Source organism: Neomonachus schauinslandi, chromosome 5, assembly GCF_002201575.2.
Source record: "Neomonachus schauinslandi chromosome 5, ASM220157v2, whole genome shotgun sequence".
NCBI classification, from domain to species: domain Eukaryota; kingdom Metazoa; phylum Chordata; class Mammalia; order Carnivora; family Phocidae; genus Neomonachus; species Neomonachus schauinslandi.
The window spans coordinates 129656459-129684449 of NC_058407.1; the positions used below are offsets into that span (position 1 = coordinate 129656459).

A 27991-nucleotide genomic window follows, 5' to 3' on the forward strand; every position below is an offset into this window, starting at 1 on the left:
AGGGTAGGATTTGTGTATTTATCTTTGTCTTTCCTAGGGACTCATATTGTGCCTTCTGATTGATAAATTTTTTGACTGGATGAATGCAAATGTTGGAGTAATAATTTGACAATTTAAAAATGCAACACATTTAAAGACTACTATGTGCCAAGTACTTTGGTAAATTATATTTGTTTTATCCTACCACAAGCTTTCCTACAGATCCATTCATTCATTCATTCATTCTTCAAATAGTTACAGAGAACCTATCGTGTATCAGGCAAAATCTGGGGGTTCAGTAATGTATCCATCAGGATCTGGCAGGAAGTTGAAAGTAAATTCAATTCAATTCAATTGGGTTATCTGGAGAGAATTTAATATACGTAGTAATTTACCAAAGTGTGAGCAAAGTGAAGGTACAAAATAAGGGGTAGTAGAATGTCCCTATCCCTACAACTCTGTAAATGATCCCCTTGTTAATAGATTCTGCTTGAGTTATCCAGATTTGAGTGTACCATCTGTTTCTTACTGAGACTAACTGATGTAAGCATATATCCAGAATTCAATCACTTCCCACCATCTCCAAGACTAGCTCTCTCATCCAGGCCACTGTCCTCCCTCACTTCAGCTGTGGCCACTCTCCCCTCTCCCTGCTTCTTGTTTTTAAAGATTTATTTATTGAGGGGGGGGGAAGGGGCAGAGAGAGAGAATCTCAAGCAGACTGCATGCTGAGCAGGAAGCCCATCATGGGGCTCAATCTCACCACCTGAGTTCATGACCTTAGTGGAAACCAAGAGCTGGAGGCTTAACTGACTGAACCACCGAGGCGCCCCTATCATCTCCCGGTTTCTTTCCTTCTCCACTCAGTTACCCACAGAGTCACAGAGAGGCGTGTTTCAAATGCTGATCAGATCATGCCATTTTTTCTGATTAAAACTCCCTAAGGGATCACCATCCCTTTTGGAGCAAATTTCAAATGACTCCAGTGACCTGACAAGGCTGGGCCCACGCCTTTCTCTCTTCCTTTGTCTCTGTCACTCTCTATCCTAGCCTTCCTGATGTTGGTGTGAAGATGCTGAGCCCCCTGCAGCTCCCAGGCTTTTCACAGAAGGATTACCCCCAGTTTTTCACACAACTCATTACCTCCATCCCTTGGGGTCTCTGCTCTTGTGTCACCTCGGACAAGCCTTCCCCTACCACTCTCTGGAATAACTGCTCTGTCCATCCTTCTCTTTTTCCTTGACTTGTTGAGTTACTTATTTCATTTTATTATTTATTATCAGTTGTGGCACTTAACTACTCTCTTTTTTATGTGTTTATTTACTTGGTTTGTGTTGATTTCTAGTCTCTCTGATCAAAATACCATTTCCCAGAGAGTAGGATCTGTACCAGAACTATTCACGGCTGTAACCAAAGTAACAAAGCTCTTGGCACATAGTAGGCATCCTATTTGAAATACTGTTAGAGAAGAGCATTTGCAGGTATCATTAATAAGGTATATAGGATGCCAAGTATGAGACTTAACATAATAGGTATTCAATAAATGATAACTTTTATTATGTACGAAACTAAAGATAAAAGCAAAATAACATCCTAGAACATGCTCTTTTTTAGTTCTTCCTTATATATAAGAATAAGACCTAATATAACTCTCAAATTTTTATTTTGAAACCCATACCTAAGATTTAAAATAAATTTTACCAACTGTAACTGAAAATCAACAGTATTTTTATTGATATATCTGTGTGTGTATGTACACACACACACATATTCTCACAGCATTTGTAATTTACTAGATACTCAATAAATTACAATCATTTCTCTAGATAAATTTAGGGAATATTAGCATTATGACAGTAAATATAAATATTATCAGTGCAAATTTTATGAGTTAATGAAAAAGCTAAGTGCTACTATTAACTGAATATTTACTACATTTTTATTCCTAGGAATAATGAGATATTATCCATTTTAAAATGCTAATAATACTAATTTTACTTTTTGTTATTTTTTTGCTAAAACACAAAGAATAGTGGCTTGGCATTCTTATTTAATTCTTATGGACTCAATGATAAGTTTTAAGGTTTAAACAACATATCTGAATTTTTTAACAGGCTCCATTTGCCAAATTTGGGATGATTTGACTTGCTTGTAATAAATATGGTATCTTATTTATTGAAAATATATATATGTGTTGTGTTTAAAGACTATAGTTGGGCTTATACCTACTAGCAATTAACAGTAAATAATAAAATACCCAATCTGGGGGTGCCTGGATGGCTCAGTCAGTTGAGTGTCTGCCTTCGGCTCAGGTCATGATCTCAGGGTCCTGGGATCGAGCCCCAAGTTGGGCTCCCTGCTCAGTGAGAAGCCTGTTTCTCCCTCTCCCTCTGCCCCCCCCTTGTGCTCCCTCTCTCTCTCTCTCTTTCTCTGTCTAATAAATAAATTAAATCTTTAAAAAACATTTTTAAAAACCTAACCATATATTAAATAGGTTTATATTTTTAAGACTCTGTACAACTTATAAGAAATGTTTTCTCTCATGTGTTCCAGTTAAATATGATCATTCATTCATTCATAACCATAAGCACATCAAGTGATAAATCTACCCCTTTTAAAAAAGCATTTTCTTCTCGAAAATTTTGAAATGTAAAAAATGATCTTTTCTTTTTTCCAGACAATTTAAACAAGGCAATAAATTAAAAAATCAATATAAGTCAATTTGCTGCATATGTCCTAGGAAGAGTTAGGTAGGAATATAAATCAAATAAATATAAGTCAATTAAATTCAATATTATTAAAAGGATACTACAAATATAACTGTTATACTCATCTGCTAAGGAAATCTCTCTAAGTGCATGGATATTTTTATAGCCAATAAAAATCCATTTTACCAAATAGAAAAGGGAACCCTTCTATCGCCGTGTACACTTTCACAATCCTATGCCCATATTTTCGTCAATGGTCATTTAATTTTATACTACTATTGTTGAAAAATTATGTGTAGTACACTGCAGATTCTCCCGTCTGCCTTTAGAAATGCTCCAGAGTATCTTTAAAAGATTGATAAATTATTCATTTCCTGAAGTTGTGCACCGGAGCTTTGCAGTCCGTAAGTCGTCTGTAATAAATTATGCAAGGTGCACCTTACAGACACGGGGTCTGTAAAGAGACCCCGCATGTGCTACATTCCTCATACAGAAGAGGTGGTTTCATTCACTGGCATGTTTTGATATCCTTCCAGGTGATTACAAACCTTTACACAATCTAGAAATTTACTTTGCATCCAAATCGCTGCAATTTCGTTATGCCAAAAACTGTCCTCCAGCAGCATTTAATCTTCCCTTTGGAAAAGGCCAGTATATAGGAATCATTTTGCTTTGCTCCATTTTCTGATCAGGCCCCAGGTCCACCGCTTATTTATCCATTTGATAGCAGAGGTTTACCCTTAGCTCTTCTGTTTTGTTTTTTTGTGGTTTTTTTTTTTTATGTAAATTGAAATTCTCTTTCTGATATGACATTAGGGGTTGTTTTTAGATTTAATTTGACTATAACCATATCATGATTCTCCTGGAATATTTCAACAAAATTCAATATTCTTCTGGAATATTCCATCTGAGGGCCACCCTACCTCCTTTTCTGTCCCCAAAGCTGGGAAGGTTTTTCTAGTTAGAGACTCCTTGATCTGTCCTGGCTAACTTTCAACAGTGAAAATATATACATACTTGCAATGAGACTTCAACTATCAACTATCAAATTTAAGTCTATCAAAAGCTGTCTTCTGGCAACATTTCATTGCACTGTAGATACTCAGTGATTTCAGGAACGCAACTGGCTTCTAGAATAGTGTGAGAAACACCAGGATATGATGGTGGGAACACCTGAGCTCCTCAATTTGGCACCCGTGTAAAGCATAAACTCACAAACCTGCTATAAAGCAAAACCTGACCTTCACTTTATATCCATGTTTAATTCCTGCATTTGAGTCAATGTGAGATGTACCTTTCATTCCTCTGGATTCCAAGGAGGAAAATCAGTGTCAATATTTCCTACAGCACATCATTCATTTAACCTATGTCCCAGAAATTCTGATCCTCAGGATGTGCCAAAACAAGATATATATATATATATATATATATTCACCAAAAGACATGTAAAAAAATATTTGTAAGGGTACTATTAGTAACAGCCAAAAATAAGAAAAAAATCCAATGTCTTTCATTAGTAAAATGAATAAATAAACTGTGGTATGTTCGTGCAATGGAATATTATCCAGCAGTGAGAATTAACACAATAATATGGATTACTCACAATTATATTAAGCAAAAGAAACCAGACACAAGATATATATACTATATAACTCATTTATATATGAAGTTCAGACACAAATATACAGTATCAGAAATCAGATCATGATTATCCTGTGAAGGGAACAGTGACTGGAAAGAAGCAGGAGGAGTCTTCCAGAATTCTAGTAAATTCCATTTCTTCATCTGGGTGCAGGTCACACAACTTGTTCATGTTATGAAAATTCATGGCGCTGTGCCCTTATGATTTGTCCACTTTTCTGTATGTATGTCACACTTCAATAACAGGTAGTAAAAACAAAACCTCAAAAAAGATCCAAATGCAAGCAAAACATATCAACTAGGAGAATGAATGTTTCCCCAAGTTATCAGCTCATTGGCAATGCAGGAACTAAAACTCCATGAATTCTTAGAAAAATAGCATGTCTACCTTTTACGTCACCAGTTTAAAACTGCCGGTAAAGATTGATTACATCTGAGTTTCCACGCATTTTATTCAAAACAGATTAGAGTTCTGATTTAGTCGTGTCAGTTCCTACGGTGCTTTGTCAGTGGGCTTGGGACACGGAATAATTGTGCAGACTGTCATCTCGAGATGGACCAAGATCGTTTGGAGGAAACTTCCCCGACCCAACTTCTACATGCTGCTGCTGGCTGTTGCGCCCTCATAACTCAAACCAGAAAAAAAGAATCAAAGAGACTAGAATTCCACCCTACGCTTCCTTCACTAAAGGTCACTCTTCGATGTTGATGAGATCTGTACCGTGATGAGACGCACCACCACGGAGGGATTTCCCATTCCTGTGATCTTCACAGACCTCATCCCTCGTTTCCAGTGATGTTATCAGCCTGGGCTCCGTCAGCGTTATTCATACCAATCAGTAGCTGAGAAAATTGCACGGCCACCAAAAGGCAGAGTCATTGTTCCGACGGGTCTGCTGGTGGCTTTTTGACCCCCCCGAATGGTTTTGAAGTAGCAGACTCAGTGATGATTCTCCTTCTGATTGAATTAGTGCCCCATAGAAGTCTGATTCTTTCATCTTCCCTCCACTGTCTACCCTCCACTCACATGAGGATTTCAATTTAAAGGTGATCAAGAAAGCAACATCTAGTTTCAAGGAATAATTGTCTCTTTTGATGTGATCTGTTTTACATAAAAATGAATAAAGATGCACATTTATGGAGAAGCACTTGCCATTTGAAAGCGTTTTACAATCAGCAAGCAGTTTTGCTCTGAGCTTCTATGGAAGGAAAATTAGTCTTCCTCCACCACCACCTCCTTCATCCCCCTACCCCCGCTTTTTTTTTTTTTTTTTTGTAGAAAAGACTAAATCCAAATGACCTAGACAAAACTTGAATAGCAAGTTGCTCATAGGGCTGTCTAGGACCAGGGGCTGGTTTTATCGAGCTCTTTGAGTTGAGGGGGTTTTTGTCTTATGATATACTTAAAAAGACAACATAACACAGCACTGTGTGGTAATATATATGACTGCATCTTTATCTATCCCTCTCTCTTTATGATTTCTTTGGCATACTAAGTCTATTTGCATCAACCCATAACACTTTCACTCCAGTTATTGTGGGGGCAGACACAAAATTTCATACAAAACTTAGTACATCTTTGTCCATCAAGCTGTATGTGCTGAACGTTACCAAAAGACATACATTTATCTTTTCAACTTTTTTGCCATTTCCCCATACCAAGGAGATCGGGAGCAGGAAAAAGCTTGGTGTATCAAATAGAGAAATGTATTACACACTGAAAGGGCTCTACTTTAAATATCATACTTTATCAAATGGAAAATCTACACAGTACAAATAGAAGAAGATACATTTTGAAAGTTTATTAAATAGAACAAGGGGTGCCTGGGTGGCTCAGTCAGTTAAGGGTTAAACATCTGGCTCTTGATTTCAGCTCAGGTCATGATCTCAGTGTTATGAGATCCAGCCCCATCTCACCTCCATGCTCAGTGGGGAGTCTCTTCTCTCCCTTTCCCTCTACCCCATCCCCCATCTCTCTCATAAATAAATAAATAAATCCTTAAAAAAAAAAAAAGAAAAGAACACGCAATCCAGATCTTCTAATGCTGACATTTCTGCTCAATGCTTTCATCTTCTTTGACTTTTTCCCATGATGTTGGATTTGAGATCAACATGCAGTGAGTTTTTATTATTTTTGAAAAGTAGAAAACAATGGTAGTCACTCCTAGTTAACCCCGAACTTGAAAATAGATACATAGCAATTGAAGACAACAACAACAAACTCCTCCAACTTTCATTGGCACCTTTTCTACTAGGGTGGCAGCTGATGTTGAAAATGACATAAAAGGTAGAAACCCCCATCACACTCCCTGTCTATGCAGGCAGCTTTGCCTTCTGTTTCAGGTCTGTCTTTCAGTCCTTGAAAGTTACAATGTAAAGACTTGAAAACTAAAACTGAAAAAAAGAAAAGCAAGATGTGTAGAAATAAAAATGAATGACTTTTACGCCCATAAACAGAAAATATTGTCATCCTTTAAATATTGGAAGTTGTCTACTAATTTAAATCATCTTCTAATTGGATTTTTTTTTCTTAATTTGGGAAAGATAGCTGCCACATATTGGAATTATGTTCCTCCGAACACTAGACTCAACATGTGCTTCTCAGTCAATGGTTTCTGTGTTGAAATGAGTTTGGAAGACAAAGTCTATATAGTTGCCTCAGGTATTATGGGCACAATTGCATAATAAAGACCAAGACATCATGCTCTAAAAGTGCCTGTTTAACTTTTTTTAACCCAGCCTCTTTCCAATATGTCCAATTACAAAACCTATTTCTTGAGAAACACTTATATAAGAAGTGGTATTCTTCAGAATACCTTTTGGAAACTCTGGTGTAAAACATGGTGAGTCAAATGAGTAAATTGTAATAAAAATAGACATAATTTAATCCTATTTTATATTTCTTTGAGTCAGTCATCTAACAATCCTGAATATAAAAATGATATAAATCCAGGCGCGCCTGGGTGGTTTAGTTGGTTAAGCATCTGACTCTTGGTTTCGGCTCAGGTCATGATCTCAGGGTTGTGGGATTGAGCCCCGCATTGGGCTCTGTGCTGGGCATGGAGCCTGCTTGGGATTCTCTCTCTCCCTCTCCCTCTCCCTCTGACCCTCCTACCCCTGCTCTCTCTCTCTAAAAAAAAAAAAAAAAAAGATACAAATCCTTTGAAAATAACAATCATGTCTTAAATCCCTACTGCCTGCCACAGGATTTGATATCTAATAGATTTTTAAATAAATGATTTGGGTGGATATGTATATAATTACTATGATAGACCCTGAACTTCTCACTGCCTAGAATACTCTGCTCCCCACCTCTCTCGGCCTATCTGAATATTAGTCAGAATTCAAATGTTGTACTAAGAATCATTTCTTTAGTGAAGCCTTTTGCACCCCCACTTTGGAGTAGATCTCACTCCCTGTGCTTCCACAGAACTCTGGGGTATCCTCCATTTTGTACATACAATATTCTATTACCATGGCCCATTTACCTCTTTGTCTCCACCATTAGAAGTATAAGTTCTCCAAAGACTGATTGATGGTATGCCTTTTATTTTCCATGTGGTGCCCTCATGACCACCTTCCATTTCTTTTGGCCCCACTCTAAGCCCAAGAGGCTCACCTTCACAGACTGAATGCTGGGTCCTTGGGCTTGGAATTAGCCCATGGGAAGCACAAACAGGAAGTAAGAAAGAGAGGAGAAGTTGTAGCCAGTGTAGTTTTGCTCTATTGTCACTGTGCTTTGGGCCTTGGTTCTGGTAACTACAGTTCCTGCAGGGCAGCCTGTTCTCCACAGAGCTATTTTCAAGGAGCTCTGGTAACTGTTTCCTCCCCTTGTTCCTCTAAGCCTTGGGTGGTAATGCTTTTCCTTGTTACCAGTCACAGTGCCCTCAACATCCTCTCTTAAATCTGCTCACCAATATAAATAGTCCTTTAAGTCTCTGTGGTTGAATGATTCAAGTGGCGTTCTATTTCTTGATGCAGACCAGTCTCATACACCTGTCTTATTCATTGGAACCCAGTTTCTAGAACAGTACCTAGCATATAATACATATGCTTCCAAACAACAGAAAAAAACCCTATGCTGAATTAAATGAGAATGAATTCTTTTACTGTTGTTATTAAATAAATTAAACCAAATAACAAAAATTAAAGTGCCAAATAACAAAGGTCAAAACTTTGGGGGCATTTGAAATACACACACACACACACACAGAGTATACATTATTCATGATTCTTTGTGTTTAGACATGAGATGTATTATAAATGATAGTTTTATTAAGCCTCCTGAAGCTGGTTAAACAATTACTATCACTGCTTTTATCTCCGAATTGTGCCAGGGATCAACATGTAAACTAATCAATACTTAAAACAGGAAAGAGGTTATAGTCATGAGCTAGAACCTAAAACAAGTTCCTTAAAGTTTCCTAGATTCATCAAGCACCTAGGAGAAATTAGTCTAGTGGATTTTAGCAAATTTAATATTGTCTTAGCATAGAGATGATTTACTCTAGTGATTCTCAACACTATGACTTCAATACCCCTTTTTATAATAGATGCCTCACAATTCTTTCTTTACTAAATAGAATTTATATATGATATAATGTATCCACATGCCAATTCCAAAGATCTATATAATAAGCTGACTATAACATTAAAGTTACATAAAGAAAAATAATGTTTAATAAAATATATTTCAACATATAAATGCTAAAGAACACCACCATAGAGGACATACAGAGTTCTTGGATCTTTATGTAGAATCATATGCAAGACTCATGCAGATGTGTTGTAATAGAACTTTAATACAGAAGCGGCATTGCCTTTGGTAATATGATTTTCTTATATGGGAAACAGGTCATCTTGTTAACAGCATTAGCTTTATTACTTTCCCTTTGTGTGTCTTGTCCTTCAAAACAGGAATTTGAAATGTTCACCTTAGTAGACTTAGTACCTGGTAAGAACCCACTGTTTCATTTTATCTGTTGCTGTCTAACAAATTACCCCCAATTGGTGAAAAAGAGTGGAAGATATGGGCTTCCAGTGATGGAATGGATAAGTCCTAGGAATAAAAGGCACAGCATAAGGAATATACTCAATGATACTGTAATAGTGATATATGGGGATAGATGGTAGCTACCCTTGTGGTGAGCATGGCATAATATATAAACTAGTCAAATCACTATGTTGTACAGCTGAAACTAATGTAACATTGTGTGTCAACTATACTCAAATTAAAAAAAAATAATAACCAAAAGATAAAAATGAAAATAAAAAAAGAATTACTCCCAAATCTAGTGGCTTAAAACAACAATCTTGACTTACAGAATGAGGGATCATACAATCCTCTCCACAAAAAGCAATGCTAAACTGGACAAAATTATCAAAAACAACCATACCAGTCCTTAGGAAATTAACCAGAGATATACAACAAATTGAGAAGTATTTATTCAAGAAAAATGACTAAATCTCAGGTAAAACTAGTGAGTATCTCTAAGACCAATTTTGTCTCTTCCCTCAGTTGGGTCAACATGTTAGATCTACTGGGGTGAGACAAGCCCTGGAAACCAGAAGCTTTGCTGCTGAAGGAGGCCAATTGGATTTGGAGCAGAATGTGGATAGATCCAGTGCCCCTGGGCATTGTCAGAGTAATGATCTTGATGGCAGATGAATGAGGAATGTTTGTGTCACAGCAAGTGTGAGGTTGAGACCTGGCTGGGGAAACTGTCAGATTGACAGGATACCTAGGAATTTAACAGTGAAAGCTGGATAATAAAACAACAAAAGGCCTTGATAAGCTCCCACATATTCCTGGTGGTCTGGAAGCCTGCACACATGCATAAACGTGCATACACACTAAGGAGAGAATGGAGAGGATCCTAGACATCCACATGAATCAAGTAGAGAGAAGGAAATAATGAAGACTAAAGTGAAAAGAAATAAATGGGAAGGAGAACAATTGAGATAATGAAACCAAAAGTTAATTTTTTTTTAAAGATGAGCAAAATTAACAAAGGTTCAGCTTGACAGGCCAGGCACAAAGGAAGAAGACTCACATGAACAAAATCAGGAATGAAAGAGAAGAAATCTAGACTAACATTACAGAAATTAAAAGCTTTATAATATAATACTATGAGCAACTGTGTGTCAACAAATGTATTATTTAGGTGAAATGACTAAATTCCTAGAAAGATAAAAATTAATAAAACTGACTCAAGAGGACAGCAAAGGAAACAGTCAACAAAACAAAGAGGCAACCCACAGAATGGGAGAAGATATTTGCAAATGACACTACAGATAAAGGGCTGGTATCCAAAATCTATAAAGAACTTCTCAAACTCAACACCCCAAAAACAAATAATCAAGCCAAAAAGTGGGCAGAAGAGATGAACAGACACTTCTCTGAAGAAGACATACAAATGGCTAACAGACACATGAAAAAATGTTCATCATCATTAGCCATCAGGGAAATCCAAATCAAAACCACACTGAGATACCACCTTACACCAGTTAGAATGGCCAAAATGGACAGGGAAAGAAACAACAAATGTTGGAGAGGTTGTGGAGAAAGGGGAACCCTCTTACACTCTTGGTGGGAATGCAAGTTGGTACAGCCACTTTGGAAAACAGTGTGGAGGTGCCTCAAAAATTTAAAAATAGAGCTACCCTATGACCCAGCAATTGCACTACTGGGTATTTACCCCAAAGACACAGATGTATTGAAAAGAAGGGCCATATGCACCCCAATGTTCATAGCAGCAATGTCTGCAATAGCCAAGCTGTGGAAAGAGCCGAGATGCCCTTCAAGAAATGAATGGATAAAGAAGATGTGGTCCAGGGCGCCTGGGTGGCTCAGTTGGTTAAGCGACTGCCTTCGGCTCAGGTCATGATCCTGGAGTCCCTGGATCGAGTCCCGCATCGGGCTCCCTGCTCGGCAGGGAGTCTGCTTCTCCCTCTGACCTTCCCCCCTCTCATGTACTCGCTCTCTCTCGTTCTCTCTCTCTCAAATAAATAAATAAAATCTTTAAAATAAAAAAAAAGAAGATGTGGTCCATATATACAATGGAATATTACTCAGCCATCAGAAAAGATGAATACCCAACTTTTATTATTATGCTAAGATTATGCTAAGTGAAATAAGTCAAGCAGAGAAAGTCAATTATCATATGGTTTCACTTATTTGTGGAACATAAGGAATAACATGGAGGACATTAGGAGAAGGAAGGGAAAAATGGGCAGGGGGAATTGGAGGGAGAGATGAACCATGAGAGACTATGGACCTGAGAGACAAACAGGGTTTTAGAGGGGAGGGGGGAGGGGGGATTGATTAGCCCGGTGATGGGTATTAAGGAGGGCATGTACTGCATGGAGCACTGGGTGTTATACGAAAACAATGGATCATGGATCACTACATCAAAAACTAATGATGTATTGTATGGTGACTAACATAACATAATAAAATTAAAAACTACAAAAAAAAAAAAACTGACTCAAGAGGAAATAGATAATCTGAATAAACCAACAAGGGGTAAAAAAAATAAATTAGAATGGAAAACCTACCCACAAGAAAAGCCCAGGCCTGGATGACTTCATTGGTGAATTCTACCAATTTAAAGAACAATATTGATATTTCAGAAACCCTTTCAGAAAAGTAGAATATGTTAGATCACATCCCAACTCATTCTATGTGGCAAGTGTTACCCCTTATACTAAAACCAGATAGAGACACACAAAAAGTGAAGATTACAGAACAATAATCCATCATGAATACAGATGTAAAAACTCGACAAAATTTTAGCTAATGGAACATATAGAAAGCAATATATATAAAGCACTATAATCTATGGGCAGGTGGAATTTATCCCAGGAATGCAAGGCTGATTTAACATGCAAAAATTAAATTAGTATAAGTTACAACTCATTGATAAAATAAAGAACAGATATCACACAATCATCTCAACAGACAAAGAAAAATTCTTTGACAGATTCCAACACCAGTTCCTGGAAAAACAACCACAACCACAACCACCACAACAACAATACCCAAATCTAAAAATCTAGCGATATAAAGAAACTTCTTCAATCTCCTTAAAAAAGGAATGTATGAGAAACCTACAGCTAACATCATACTTAATAGTGTATTAGAGTTTTCTAGAGAAACAAAACCAACAGGATACACACACACACACACACGCACACACAGATTCAGATTTATTTTAAGGAATTGGCTGATATAATTGACAAGTGAAAATCTGTAGGGCAGGTCAGCAGGCTGGAAACTCAGGCAAGATTTCTGTTATAGTTTGAGGAAGAATTCATTCTTTGGGCCACCTCAGTTTGGGCTCCTCAGGATTACATGAGTGTTGCTCCAATATTCCCTGCTACAGCATGGATGGACCTAAAAACATTCTTCGAAGTAAAATAACCCATAGGCAAAAGACTATAAGTTGTATGATTTCTTTAATATGAAATGTACAGAAAATGTAAATCTGTAAAGACAGAAAATAGATTATTGGTTGCCTTTGGCTGAAAATCGCATGAGCGATCTTTATGAGGTGAAGGAAATGTGCTAAAATAGGATTGTGGCGATGGCAGCACAACTCTCAATGTGTTGAATTGTATACTTTAAATGGATGAATATGGCATAAAAATTATACCCCAATAAAGCTATTTTAGGGGGGTTTTAAGAGAAAACATTTTATTTACTCATCACATAGTGAGTGGTAATTGCTTGGGGTCTGTCTCTCAGGCAGTTGTACCCAGATGTCTGCTGGGGCTGCAGGACTCTGAAGACCCAATGGAACCAAATGACCAAGATGGAATCCTAACCCAGCTGGTAATGGATGCCAGTTGTTCACCTGGAGCTGTGACCCTGAGCATCTCCATATGGCTTACGCTTCTCAAAGTATAGCAGCCAGGTTCTGAGGGGGTAGTATCTCAAGGGGCCCAGGCAGAAACCATCAGACAAGCTCTAACCTAGCCTCTGAAGTCACGCAGCATCCCTTCTACCTACTCTATTGAAAAAGAATCCCAACAGGTACCTCAGATTCCAGGGAAGAAAGAATTTGTGGCCATCTCTAACCTTCCACCTAGTCAGTCAGTCACTCTTGAGCAAATTGGCAGCCTTTACTGAAAGAATAGTTAAACCCCAATTTAAAAAACAAATGAGCATATTTGAAACACAAGCAGAGCAACTCCCTCAAAATTCTTGCTCAGAGGGTCTCTCAGAGAACCCTTCTGATCATGGTCAGAGTAGTCAACAGCGGTAAATACCTACTTATATATTCATCATTTCTTTTCTTCAAACTGCAACACTTTTCATTCTTTAAATGCTCCTATCAAGCTTCCATACCCACGATGAACTGTTTAGGGGATAAATATAAGATAAGGAGAAACTAAAGTAAGAGGGGAAAACATCTAGGTTGCCTCCTCAAAATTGGTGGTGGAAAAGATGCAATTAAACATGTGTTTCTCCGAGAAGAATGCCCTGAAGTTTCAGCAATGCACACATTTCATAATGGAAATTTTCCATTTGAGAAATGAAGGTGTGGTACTGAAGGGTGTGGTCAGTCATTGTGGGAATAAGTCTGAGTCTCCAAAATATTGAGCTTCAAAGTTATAGGGCTGCCACTGGTTCACACCCCTCTCTCCACCTGATCATAAAACATTCCCTCAGATGACAGAAAGAATTAGAGCAATGATTATGTGCTTCCTAAATACGGTTTTCAACCTTAACTAATGTTTTACAGTCTTGGTCAAGATTGAACTTACTCTTGCCCTTAATGCAGTTCGTTCCCATAACTAGGTAGTGTCTCCTTACCGATTAATGTTGAATCCGTGTCCTAGGAATGGAGACGGAGAGAGAGAAGTCATTTGGAGATGAAGAGTGGGTGCCCCCATAAAAATAGGCTCACAGTAACACAATTTGCATTAGAATAGAATGGATAGGGGTTCCTGGGTGGATCAGTCTGTTAAGTGTTTGCCTTCGGGCTCAGGTCATGATCCCAAGGTCCTTAGATCGAGCCCCGCATTGTGCTCCCTGCTCCACAGGCAGCCTGCTTCTACCTCTCCTGCTCCCCCTGCTTGTGCTCTTTCTTTCTCTGTCTGCCAAATAAATAAAATCTTAAAAAAAAAAAAAAAAAGGACTGGATAGTCAATGATTATTTGATGCTTCCTATGTACCAGACACTTTGCTACTTCCTACCTGTGTTGTGCTCTTCAGTGTTTGCAACATCTCCTTAAGGTCTTTCTATTCCCATTTTACAGATGAATTAGTAGAGTCCTAAGCGGACCAAGTTGTGAAACGCCCCATATGACATAGAGAGAAGAGCTGAGATCTGAGTCCAGTGTATTGAATTTTAGAATTTAACTCTGAGATGGAAAGTTATGTTGCTACTCTTAGACCAACTGAGAATCCCCAAACCTCCCTGCACTATTTTCTCATCTCGACCATCCATTTGCTCATCCCTTTCCTTCATCCTTGGAAGAATTCTTGATAAGAGGTCATGATAAAAGTGAATACAACTAGACTCCAGAAGTAAGAAGTAGAGAGGAATCTCTAAAATCACTAAGAGAAGCTTCCTTGAGTTATATAAAGCAGCTGTAACTCTGAAAAATTCAAGCTCTAAATATGTTTAATAATAAAAGCCATCTACAGAATTTTTCTAAGATTGCTGAGATTAGAGTGGTCATCCTCTTCATTTCTGATTATTTTTATACTGGAATCTGTGCTACAAAGCCTTCTATAAAAACAGTCCCTTTGGTATCATCAACTATATAACTGAATAAGGAAATATATCTCATAGTTAAAAAACCATATAGTCCGTATACTTCCCAGACTAACTTTAAGCTCAGTATGGTAGTCAAAGAACTTGTCTCTCCATGACCTTATGTCCCCATATAGTATTTATGGAATCACAATGAATATAATTATAATATAAAACTTCAACCACATGAAGCCAAATGCTTGATCTCTGAAAGAGATACGGACAAGGATTGCATTTTAAGAGAGGCTTATTTTCTTAGGACACCTAGGCTTCAAGCAAGGGTGTGTAGGGTAGGCTTTTCCCTGGGATAACAAAGATCAAACAGATCCTGCTTTTTTTACCTGGCCCTTTACAGGTGTGTCATACCATAGTCCTCACTGTTCTGTGGCATTCTTTAAAGGTATCATCATCCCAGTAAAGGAAGCAGTATTTTACTCATTCCCAAGCCTATATACTGCTGAAAATTTACTGCCAACTTGATTTATGAACTTCCTTTGCTCCATTCTAATATCAGTAGAATGCATGACCCTATTTTCTTTCCATTCAAACTTCTCGTGAACATAGAAGTAAACCGGGTAAGATAAAAATTTATGTAATATTCTCTTTGAATTGAAAGGTAGGTTACCAGAGTTGGGGAGAGAGGATCACCACATGAAAAACTGCAGTTCTAAGAGGGAAAGTAATTCTACCCTGAACTGTATCACTTGCTAGTTGTATTACCTTGGATAAGTCATTGAACTTTGGGGGTCCTCAGTTTCCTAAGGGTAACACTAGAAGAATGCTTCCTGCCTGGCCATTTCTACATGTAGTTAATAATATATGTTAAAGTGCTTTGGAAAGAATAAAATATTACACAAAAATATAGTAAACCTTGGAGTACTTTAGTAACCTTGTTAAAGACTATAGACAAAGTTGTCAAACGGGTTTCCTCTTCTTACCTTCTTACTTTCTATCTTTCTGCATACAGGAAGGCAGAGACAGCCCTGAAAGGTATGCATCTCTGCTTCCCTTTCTTGACCATCCCCCACATCTTATAAACACTTCCCCCCAACTCCCTGGTTACCTGTATCCTCATAATACTTCAGCCCTGACTGCACAGCTATTCTATTTTAAAGATCACTGACATCGAAATAAAAACTCCCTGTAAACTGGAAACTATAATTTGAGGTCTCTGAGACAGGGGTTCTCAAAGAGCTAACCGTTATTATAAAGTTGTGTATTCTTTTATATGTTTAATTCATTTTTATCTATCAGCATTATATGGAATTGTTTTATATATTTGAAAAATTACTTAATTGATATCATACTCTCCAAATCATTCTAGAATTTTTTACTGCCTAAATTTTGTTTCCCCCAGTTTATCTATATTCAGGTATGAACTCTAGTTTCATAATTTTAACTGATACACAATTGTATGATGATGCCAATTTTTAAAATCCACTTTCCTTCTAATTGGGATTTTAGTATTATAAACAATGCTGCGATAAACACCATTGTTTATGTGTCCTTTACACTGGAGTGAGAGATTCTCTGCCAAATTTCAGCATCAGAGTCAATTTGCAGGGTTAACTACACTAAATATTAATAAATTGTTCTGAAATGGGATGACACCATCTTCCACTTTCACCAGAACTGTCTGAGTGTCTCTGTTCCCCATGTCCACCCAAAACTTGGTGGTTTTATACCTTAATTTTATCTTTTCCCTTTACTGAAATATATGCTATGTACAACAGGATGCATAAAACATACATGGAATTTTTTTTTCGTTTTTCAAATTTTTATTTAAATTCTACTTAGTTAACATATAGTGTAATATTGTTTTCAGGAGTAGAATTGAGTGATTCATCACTTACATGTAATACCCAGTGTTCATCACAAGTGCCCTCCTTCATCCCCATCACCCAGGGACGCCTGGGTGGCTCAGTCGGTTAAGCAGCTGCCTTAGGCCGGGGTCCCCGCTCAGCGGGAAGCCTGCCTCTCCCTCTCTCCCCCTCTGCTTGTGCTCTCTCTGTCAAATAAATAAAATCTTAAAAAAAAAAAATCCCCATCACCCATTTAGCCCATCCCCCACCCACCTCCCTTCAACTCTATCATTAAGAGTCTCTTATTGTTTGCTTCCCTCTCTCCTTTTTTTCTTCCCTTATGTTCATCTGTTTTGTTTCTTAAATTCCACATATGATATTTGTCTTTCTCTGACTTATTTCACTTAGCATGAGACTCTCTAGCTCCATCCACATTGTTGCAAATGGCAAGATTTCATTCTTTTTTGATGGTGGAGTAATAGTCCATTGTGTGTGTGTATACATATACACACACACCATATACACACACACCTCTTCTTTAACGATTCATCAGTTGATGGACCTTTGGACTCTTTCCATAATTTGGCTATTGTTGATAATGCTGCTATAACATTGGGATGTGTGTTCCCTTCAAATTTGTATTTTTGTATCCTTTGGGTGAATACCTAGTAAGGCAATTTCTGGGTTGTAGGGTAGTTCTATTTTTAACTTTTTAAGGAACATCCATACTGTTCTCCAGAGGGGCTGCACCAGTTTGTATTCCCACCAGCAGTGTAAGAGGGTTCCCTTTTCTCCACATCCTCACCAACATCTGTTTTTTCTTGTGTTGTTAATTTTAGCCATTCTGACAGGTGTGAGGTGGTATCTCATCATGGTTTTGATTTGTATTTCCCTGATGATGAGTGATGTTGAGCATCTTTTTATGTGCCTGTTAGCCATCTGTATGTCTTCTTTGGAAAAATATCTATACATGTCTTCTGTCCATTTCTTAACTGTATTATTTGTTTTTTTGGGTGTTGAGGTTGATAAGTCCTGTATAGATTTTGGATCCTAGCCCTTCATCAGATATGTCATTTACAAATATCTTCTCCTGTTCCATAGGCTGCCTTTTAAGTTTTGTTGATTGTTTCCTTTGCTGTGCAGAAGCTTTTTATCTAGATTAAGTCCCAATGTTCATGTTTGCTTTTGTTACCCTTGCCTCTGATGTGTGTAGTAAGAGCTGCTGTGGCTGAGGTCAAAGAGGTTTCTGCCTGTGTTCTCCTCTAAGATTTTGATGGTTTCCTGTCTCATATTTTGGTCTTTCATCTATTTTGAATGTATTTTTATGTATGGTGTAAGAAAGGGATCCAGTTTCATTCTTCTGCATGTTGCTGTCACATATATGCAATTTTAAATAATAATAATAATAACAACAACATGAAATAAACATTTATATGCCCACACACCAATTAAGCAACTGAACTTCACATTTCTCTCTTTCCCACCCTGCTGCACTATTCTGCCATTTGGCTTAATCAGTCTCTTACATTTTTTATAATTTCACCATATATATTTACAAACAAACAATACATTGTTTTATTAGGTTGTTTTTGAACTGCATATAAAGGTAGATAACAGTTTGCATTATTTTATACCTGGCTTCTTTTGCTCAATATTGTATTTTAAATTTGTCCATGTTGTTGAATATAGCTTTAGGTTATTTCTTTTCACTACTCTTTGATATTTCACTCATAAATAGTATTGAACCACTGTACTCTTCATTGATATTGGCTTAGGTCTAGTTTTTTATATTCATGTTTTTTGCTCATTTTTTCTTGTAATTTGTCTTTGTCATAATGATCCTAAGGAATTCTTTACATTGTGGAAGATAGCCTCTGAAGAGGACTACCACCAGTGCTATCCTTACCTATTTCAAATGCTGTTGCATGCATCAAGAGGTGGAGTCTGTTTTCCCTCTCCTAGAATCTATGCTGGCCTTGTGACTTACTTTGATCAGTAGCATGCAATGGAAATAATACTGTGACTGTCCCAGGTCTAGGTTTTAAGAGGCCTGGCAGCTTCCACTTTCCATCTTGACTTTATTTCATTCTTAGTCTTGAAAGATAGTTTAGCTGGGTATAGAAATCTAAGCTTAAATTTATTTTCTTTCAAGACTTTGAGGATACTATTTCACTATCTTTTGGCTTCATTGTTACTATGAGAAGTAAGCTGTTCCTCTAACTACCAGTCCTTAATATAATCCCTTTCCTAGCCTCAGTCCTGGATGCAATTTCACTATGCTATGTTTAGGTGAGAATTTCTTGTATTTATTTCATTTTATGTGTTTGCCATGTATGAATTTATTTATGTAACTATTTATATGTGATTTTATATAGGCATGCATGTATGTATTGGGATTTGCTTGACTTCTTTAAACTGTGACTCATTCCTCTCATCATTTATGGAAGATTCTTACCATTATCTAAGAAAAAAAAATCATCTTCCTTAGTGTCTCTCTGCTTTCCTTCTAGGACTCCAATTAAATATATTGTAGAACTTTTCTCCTTATGCTTCATGTCTCATAATCTCTCACTACATTTTTTCTTTTTGTCTCTCCATGCTGCATTTGAATAACATCTTCTTAATATATCTTTGGCTATGTTTAATAGGGCATTAATCCCATCCATTATTTTTAATTTCAGTTATTAAATTTTTATTTCTAGAAAATCGATTTGGTCATTTTTCAAATATGCTGTCATTTTATAGTTGTTTATTACCTACAGATATTTTCAGTGCGGTCTTAGTTTTTCTAGACATAATAAGAATAGTTGTTTTGCAATCCTTATTTGATATTTCCAACATTTGACATCTTTACAGGTCCATTAGGCTCTCTTTCTTGTTCTGTTTTCTTAACCTAATGATTCATTGTCATGGGTCCAAATGTCCTTGTATACTTATTTATTGATTGTGTGCCCTCGTTGTCCTTGAAAAATTATTTGTGAGGTGTCTATGAAGCCTACAATGACAGTAAATGCCTTCCTCCATAGATGGCTTGCATTTCCTTTGGTCAGTTACCTAGGAACTTTACCAATCAAAGAAAAATGTATTTTATTATATATATATATTATATATTTATTCATTACTATTAACTTTATTAATATTAATTAATTCAATAATCAATTAATTAATATATTATATATGTATATTTGGAGAGAGCACAAGTGGGGGTAAGGGTGGGCAGAGGGAGAGGGAGAGAGAGAGACTGTTAATCAGGCTCCAAGCTCAGCACAGAGCCCAGTACAGGGCTAAATCTCATGACCCTGAGATCATCACCTGAGCTGAAATCAAGAGTCAGTCACTTAACTGACTGAGCCACCAGGCACCCCAACCAATCAGGGAACAATTTAAACTAAATTTATAGTTAAATTTTTGTGGACTGCTCAGATGATGCAAATTTGGTTTGAAAATGCACACAAGGATTAGGAGGCATTATTTTTTTTCCTTCCGTTATGTTCAATGCAAAAATGACTTTCTTTGTGACCCTGAGATTAGAAGATTTATTTCTGACTCATCCTTTCTCTAAATTTATAGCTATATGGGGGTTTCCAGGATTATGACGAGAATCTCCTATTAGTTCTGGGCTTTAACTTATTCATTCCATACCCATAAGGTCCATCTGAAATGAAGTCCATCTTTTCTGAAATTATCAAATGATTTAAGGAGAGAGGCAACTTGAGTGCTCTGTTTACATCACTGGTTCCCCTAGATTTTGATCCAGTAATTTCTTGCTACATAGATTTTAAGATTTAAAAAATATTTTAATTACCATTTGAAATTATTTTCAGTGGCAAGATTGGTCAAAATAATTTAGTCTGCCATATCTTAGGAAACAGAAATCCATTCATCAATTTTTAAAATTTCATTTAATATATTTTTCATATCCATATATTCAATTTGATATCTTTTCAGATCTGTTTGGAAAAAGGTTAGGTCTCTTGTTTATTATGTTTTATTTTCAAACCTTTCTTTTATTTCTTTATTAAGCTAAAAAGATATTTTATATACTATATATTATCATTTGAATGTCTGAAATTATTGCAGATCTGATAGTTAAGATTGTTGTTCCTACTGACACTCACAAAATCTTATTTTCATGTGTACTTAATAATTTTTCAATAGGAGCTAATTTCCTTGGAATTTTATCAGAAGTAACTTGAGGTCTAGTTTAAAATATATTTCACTGGAGAGACTTGTGTTTACTTCTTCCAGGCCCTTTGGGATGCTTCCAACCCGGCATGACTAAGTTGAATTTTCAGCTTGCTATTTTGTGGGTCATGCAAATAGTGTGAATTTCACCCACAGCTATGAGTATGGGCTTATAATTGGCAAATTTCAGGGGAGGATCTTTTTCTACTCTTGTCTGGGTAGTGGTTAATCCACATAGCTCTTCCTTAATGGGTGCATTTTTCTTGTTTGCCTTGTGAGCTTGTCATACATTACAGGTCCTTACTTAATGGAGGGGCCTCTGACTTCAATTCTCACCTTGTCTGGGACTCAAGCTCTCTCTCCTGTTCTCCCCTAAAACTCAGCCCAAAGCCCACCAGAAATTGGCACATCTTTCAAGCCAAACCCAACTCACACTACTTTAACTTTGGAGAACTGTACTTTCCCTTTTTATCTATGATTATCTGTCTTACTTCCTTCTTCCTCACTCATGCTATGAGAAAAGATTTTTCACATATTTTATCTTTCATTTTTATATGTGTTATGTTAGAAGGTATTTCTCTACACATTGGGGGGGATGTATTCTGGAAAACAGAACTCATCATACCTTTCTAACCTCCCTGTCCAATTCCTTCCTTACTCTGCCTGATCCTCCTCAATGCTCATTTTTATATCCCATTCATCATGCTTACATAGATTCCATACTCAAGAAATGTTTAATGAAGGAAATTATTGCTGAATGGTAAAAGAAAATATGTTATTTCTTTTTTCCAAATGGATAACACTACCAGCAAAAGATTAATATTTGAAAAATAACTTCCTTGACTAGTTTTTAATTTTTAACTTTATATATATTATTTCATTTGCAAAATGACAAGTATCTCAATTTATGAATTATACAACATATTCTATTGTTTTGTGTGTGTTAACATGAAGTTGCATATGACCTTAAAATTTAATCTGTAAAATTCATAAATATATATCTAGGTTCCTTAATTTATTATAATCTTACCAGTCTTCCCTTTATCAACATAGTTATTGGATAGTATTGTGGTTTTAAGCAAGAACTGCTTACAAAATCTAAATGAGTTTTTTTTGGCGACAAATGGTAGAAAATTTGGTGTGATCCACTGACTTAACACTATTAATCTCAGGTTAAGATTTAAAAAATATTTTAATTACCATGTGAAATTATTTTCAGTGGCAAGATTGGTCAAAATAATTTAGTCTGCCATATTTTAGGAAACAGAGATCCATTCATCAATTTTTAAAATTTCATTTAGTATATTTTTAATATCCATATGAAATAGCCTTCAAATATTAATAGAAATGTAACTTATGCTCAGTATTATTTTACTAAGTATTATTTTACTATTCAGTATTATTTTACTATTTTACTATTATGCCAGTATTATTTTACTAAGACCTAAGTATGCATGAAGATTTTCCAATAAGATGCCTACATCTCAGACAAAATTCTGAGTGGGTGGTAGGTTTTTAAGAGGTGAGAGTAATGTATAATGACATACTTCTTTTCACTCAGAAACCTAAAAGAACCATGATCAATGCCTTCAACTCCCAGGAGTAAGTGAGGAATAATAGAATGTCCACCTTGGAAAATTGGATAAGCTGTGTAATACAGAAGACATTATGGAGCCATTACAGAGGTTCCTGAAGGCATTATTCCCAGAAAATGATGAGGATCTAAAGCAAGGTCCTTGGGAATTACTGTCAGAGATACCCTTTCCAAGGTTATCAAAACTCTCGAATCCGTATATCTTAATTCAACACTCACAATCTATATTTACACAAACTAGGGATCTTTTTTCAAGTAATTAGAATTTAAAAATAAAACTTTCAATGTATTTGTTTGAAAAGGACAAGTTAAGCGGAATTATGTTATAACAGAAGCTTCTAAATGGAAATTAGATGAGCCAGGGTGACTTTAGCTCATTATTATGTTTCCCCACTCTTAGTTGGGACATGGGTGCTGCCTTGCTAGCCATTTTCTAAAATAAGAAACACATGACTCTTTCTAGAGCCCTACGATCAGATGAGTATGAATTCAGTGCTAAGCAGAACATTTCAAGTTCGTACAATTTGCATTAGTGGGGACACTACTTGATGACAGTCTAATGGGAATTAGCTCAAGATCTGGTTTGTCGTTTCACTAAACCTTAATCTTTCAGGCAGATGTGTTTGTCTCTCTGTATTCAAAAAAAAAAAAAAAAAAAGTACTTCTACACCATCATCTCCTTCAGAAGCAAAAAAAAAAAAAAGCTTATAAAAACAAGGATATTTTAAGACAGCGGTACTTGACTTTTCCTGCCTAAGTGAGAATTTCCTGTCGAGAGAGTTGACAAAGTGGGTTTGAGACAGCTTTCCTGTAATTAATTTTCTTTGTGTGTGAGTTTAATACTGATGCAAAGGTGTTACTCATTTGACAACTCCAAGGTTTAATGTCTAACCATCCAACGGGAAAGGAAGAACACGACTACCCAGAATTCCTCATTAATTAGCTTCAATCCTCACTCCATGATACTCATCCACTCATCTAAAACTGCTAATTGTTATCAATTGGATGATTTTCAGAACGCATTCAATACCTCAGAAAATGTAACTCATTTTACATTGCTTGTTGAACATCTCAGTGACAAGAAATGTTCTTATTTATGACTCTGGGCCAGATTTGAACTTCTAGTTAAACAGAATGGTAGCATCATGTAGCACAGAAAGCATTGAACTTAAAATAACAATGACTGGATTCTTGTTCTACCTGATTGTGGATAAAATAAATAACCTGAGGGCTATGAGTCTTAATTTCTTCAATGACAAAATACAGATAGAGTCAAAGTCTTTCCTAGTGCCAAGAAAGAAAGAAAGAAAGAAGAAAGAAAGAAAAACAGACACTGTGATTTCCAAGGCACCAAAATCTACGGTTTGAGGTGATAGTCTAGGATTGAAAGCTATGTATTTTGGAATATCAGAACCATTGTGTGAAATATCTCTCCACTTTAGTTTTTAAGAGTCGAAGAGAAAATAAAACCTTGGAAATACCTACATTTATTTTCTCCTTCTACTCAATGCTTGGCTTTTACAGTGAAATGGACTGAGATATTTGAGAATATAAAGGGTTTTGGATGAGTGAACGTTGAGTGACTGAAGCTCTCAGGAAAGAATTTAAAAGATCTCAAAGCCATGCAGCCATGTTATATAAACATTATTTGAACTGGACCATCCTGTCCATACCACTGGCACCACGATTGAGTTAAGTGAAATTTTATCCCCAAATTGGGAAGGTGTTCTGAGTCTGTTCATCTGCTCTTCTGTTCTTTCTCAAAAACCTTATGGGAAAATCAAGGTACTGTAGATAATTGTGTCAAGTGTTAAGAAAAGCCTAACTAGACCATAAAGACTTTAATTTCAGTCAATTTTATCGAAACTGCAGCCCTAACCTCAAAGTGATTCCTAAGGAAAACACCAGTTACATTAATTTTTCCAGATGTTCATCCCTTTGGACTCCAGGGAAATGTATTCTTCTTTCATTTTTCCCTTCCTTTTTATTTATTAGTTTTTATTAAGGTTTTCTTTATTTATTTGACAGAGAGAGACACAGTGAGAGAGGGAACACAAGCAGGGGGAGTGGGAGAGGGAGAAGCAGGCTTCCCGCAGAGCAGGGAGCCCAATGTGGGGTTCCATCCCAGGACTCCAGGGTCATGACCTGAGCAGAAGGCAGACGCTTAATGACTGAGCCACCCCAGGCACCCCATTTTTCCCTTCCTTTTTAAAGAAAAGATGGTAGGTAAAAGGAAAGGGGCATAGTTACATCTCTTTCTAACTTCTGAAATCCCAAAGACTCTTTCTCTGCCAGCCTATTATAGTTGTCATGAAAATGCATTTACTTATCTTTTATGCATGCCTCCCCTGCCCCACCAACTAAAATAAAGTGTGTATTTATTTTTCTGGAAATATCCAAAGTGGCCCTGGCTAAGCTTCAAATCTATTTTTCTATATGCCGTGGCTTTAAATTTTGCTGTCTGTACTCGGCAAAAAGAGATAACTCGAGTAAGCTCAATAATAACTGAACTTAAAAAAAATGCAAGGGCAACTGACGGTCTAAAAGTCAAATTATGATTCTTATTTGATGAATTGTAAAACCCTGTGATGGTGCTCATCCATTCTGGCATTTCTATTTCTCATAGTTTGAAATAATTGCTCTGAATGAGTTGTTTATACCCCAGCCTTAAACAAGAAAAGTACATCATTTCCATTGGCATGCTGTGCTGTACCAAATGTTAAGAGCTCATCCTTTCATTTTAAATATTTCTGAAACATTATTGTTTCATACTGGTTTTACTGACACCACCGTCCTTGGGTGGAAAAATAAATGTGTCTTCACCTGTGTTTTAATGAAACCATTTGCTATGAATATTCACGATTCAACATATCTGCCCAGAAGAGGCCTTGGGAAGTCATCTTCTGCATTCATCATCTTTGAAACACAGTCATTTACACTACCTCGGAAAAATGTCTTTAAGTCATCTTTTCTTTAAGGAATTTAGCTGCTTCTCTGAGCACTAGTCCAACCTCTCAAATCATCTTCCTACATCAAACTTGAATCCTTGCCGCCATCTTTATACTCATTTCTTCTTATATGAAAGAAAGTCATCCAAGTTTTTATTCATCCATATGGCTACTTTAATTTTAATTTTAAAAGATATATATATATATATATATATATATATATATATATATATCCCAATTACAAGGAAAATCATGTACCCATATCTCAAATAGAATTGTTTAGTAAAAGCAAACACACAAACAGGCATGTGTAATCACAATATTTGACTTCCCTTTTCAACTTTAGCACACTTCAGCAGGGTTGCTTCAGGCAAGTTGTCCGATGCCTCTGGACCCACACCATTTGACAGCTGATTTGGCTTTTTTCTCTAGGGCTTCACATATAAAGGTTTTCCTTTTTGGAATAAAAACATTGATCCCTGAAATTAAAACACTCATGTCTGTTTTTAACTAGCTGTACTGTAGTACAGATTTGGTTCTTCAGTCCTGGTCATTACATTGTCCCTTTTCAGTCCCTATTAAGTTATGAAAATACTGTTTCCATCCATGCATGTTCCTTCTTCATGTTGCCTGGACAAGGGTGAGAGTTGAAAGGAATCGTGAAACAAAAACTGAAACAGCAGTGGCCTGCAGCAGTGAGAAAACTCTAGGAAGTTGCTTGGACTCTAGTTGAAATGACTTCTGTTTGTGAGAGGTCATGGAGAGGTCTGTGTGAATCACCAGGCTGAGGAATAAAAAGTGATTGCTGATACCTTCACCAAATGAATTGCTGACTTCCTGGCACCCACCCCAGTCTTCACTAGAAGAACCAAACTGACTAGAAAAGGAACTTTGACATAAATACTGTCAGAATGTCTACTCCAATATGCTTCGGTCACGGGCTTCTAAGCAAATATCCAGGCTGATTAGCCCTTCCGGGTTTGAAGTAATACTGGGATCCAACATGTCTCTGGTATTTAAAGCATGCATCTTGAAACTTAAGGGACAAAGCTAGCACATGGCTCCAAATGCCCCCTCACACATTGTCTGCTCCAAAATAAGTCTTTAGTTTGGAGGTAGAGGCAGACAGCTGTGTTGTCTGCTTGCACATGGGCCCAGCCCACACCCATTTTATAGTGTAGGACAGGCTTCTTTTTTTTTTTTAATTTTATTTTTTTAAATTTTTTAATTAATTTATTTATTTATATATTTATATATTTATTTTTTTTTTTTAGGACAGGCTTCTTATGAGCCTCTGACACCGAGACTCTTGAACATTACCACCACCACCACTACCCCCAAAACACACATCCATGCCCAATTTTTCCTTCACAAGGTCCTCTGACCCACAAAAGGGGGTCCTAAGCTGTCCTAAGCTGTCTAGAAAAATTTTTGTACCACCTTACTCTACAGAAATGTTTATTAGTGAGTAGGACTAGAGGTACACAGATCTCTTCCCCTGTCCCTGTTAAAATTGCACTGGATTTCTGGTGTATCTGAAGTATGGTACCCTGGCCTTGGTTTAGTGTTGCATTTGATGCTCACCCCAGGTCTTCTCGCAGCTGAATCTGATTTCTGAAATTAAGCCAAAAATTGTCTCTCCCTGCTCTTTGCCACATCTCCTGCGAGAAGGAAGACCATTCTCAGCAATCAGACTGTCGACATGTTGACATTCCAGAAAATGTCGACATCACTCTGAAGGGAGGCACAGTTATTGTGAAAGGCCTCAGAGGAACACTGCGAAGGGACTTCAATCACATCAATGTAGAATTCAGTCTTCTTGGAAAGAAAAAGAAGAGGCTCCGAGTTGACAAATGGTGGGGAAATAGAAAAGAGCTGTCTACTGTTCGCACTGTCTATAGTCACATACAGAACATGATCAAGGGCGTTGCACCGGGCTTCCGTTACAAGATGAGGTGTATGCTCACTTCCCCATCAACGTTGTTATTCAGGAGAATGGTTCTCTTGTTGAAAGCCGAAATTTCTTGGATGAAAAATGTATCCGCAGAGTTCTGATGAGGCCAGGTGTTGCTTATTCTGTATCTCAAGCCCAAAAAGATGAGTTAATTATTGAAGGAAATGACATTGAACTTGTATGAAACTCAGCTGCTTTGATTCAGCAAGCCACAACTGTTAAAAACAAGGATATCAGAAAATTCTTGGTTGGTATCTATGTTTCTGAAAAAGGAACAGTTCAGCAGGCTGATGAATAAGATCTGAGTTGTCCATCTACAGAAACAGCAAGATGCCAGATGATTTTTCAGACTTATTTGTGACATTTTAAAGATGCAATAAAAGCTATACTGATTTGGGAAAAAAAATTTTCTCTCCC

General features: G+C 36.8%; 1 pseudogene; it reads left to right on the forward strand.

The window, feature by feature from the left end:
- The first annotated feature begins 4881 nt into the window (after nt 1–4881).
- LOC110586507 lies at nt 4882–27980 on the forward strand (annotated as a pseudogene).
- The last annotated feature ends 11 nt before the right edge of the window (nt 27981–27991 follow it).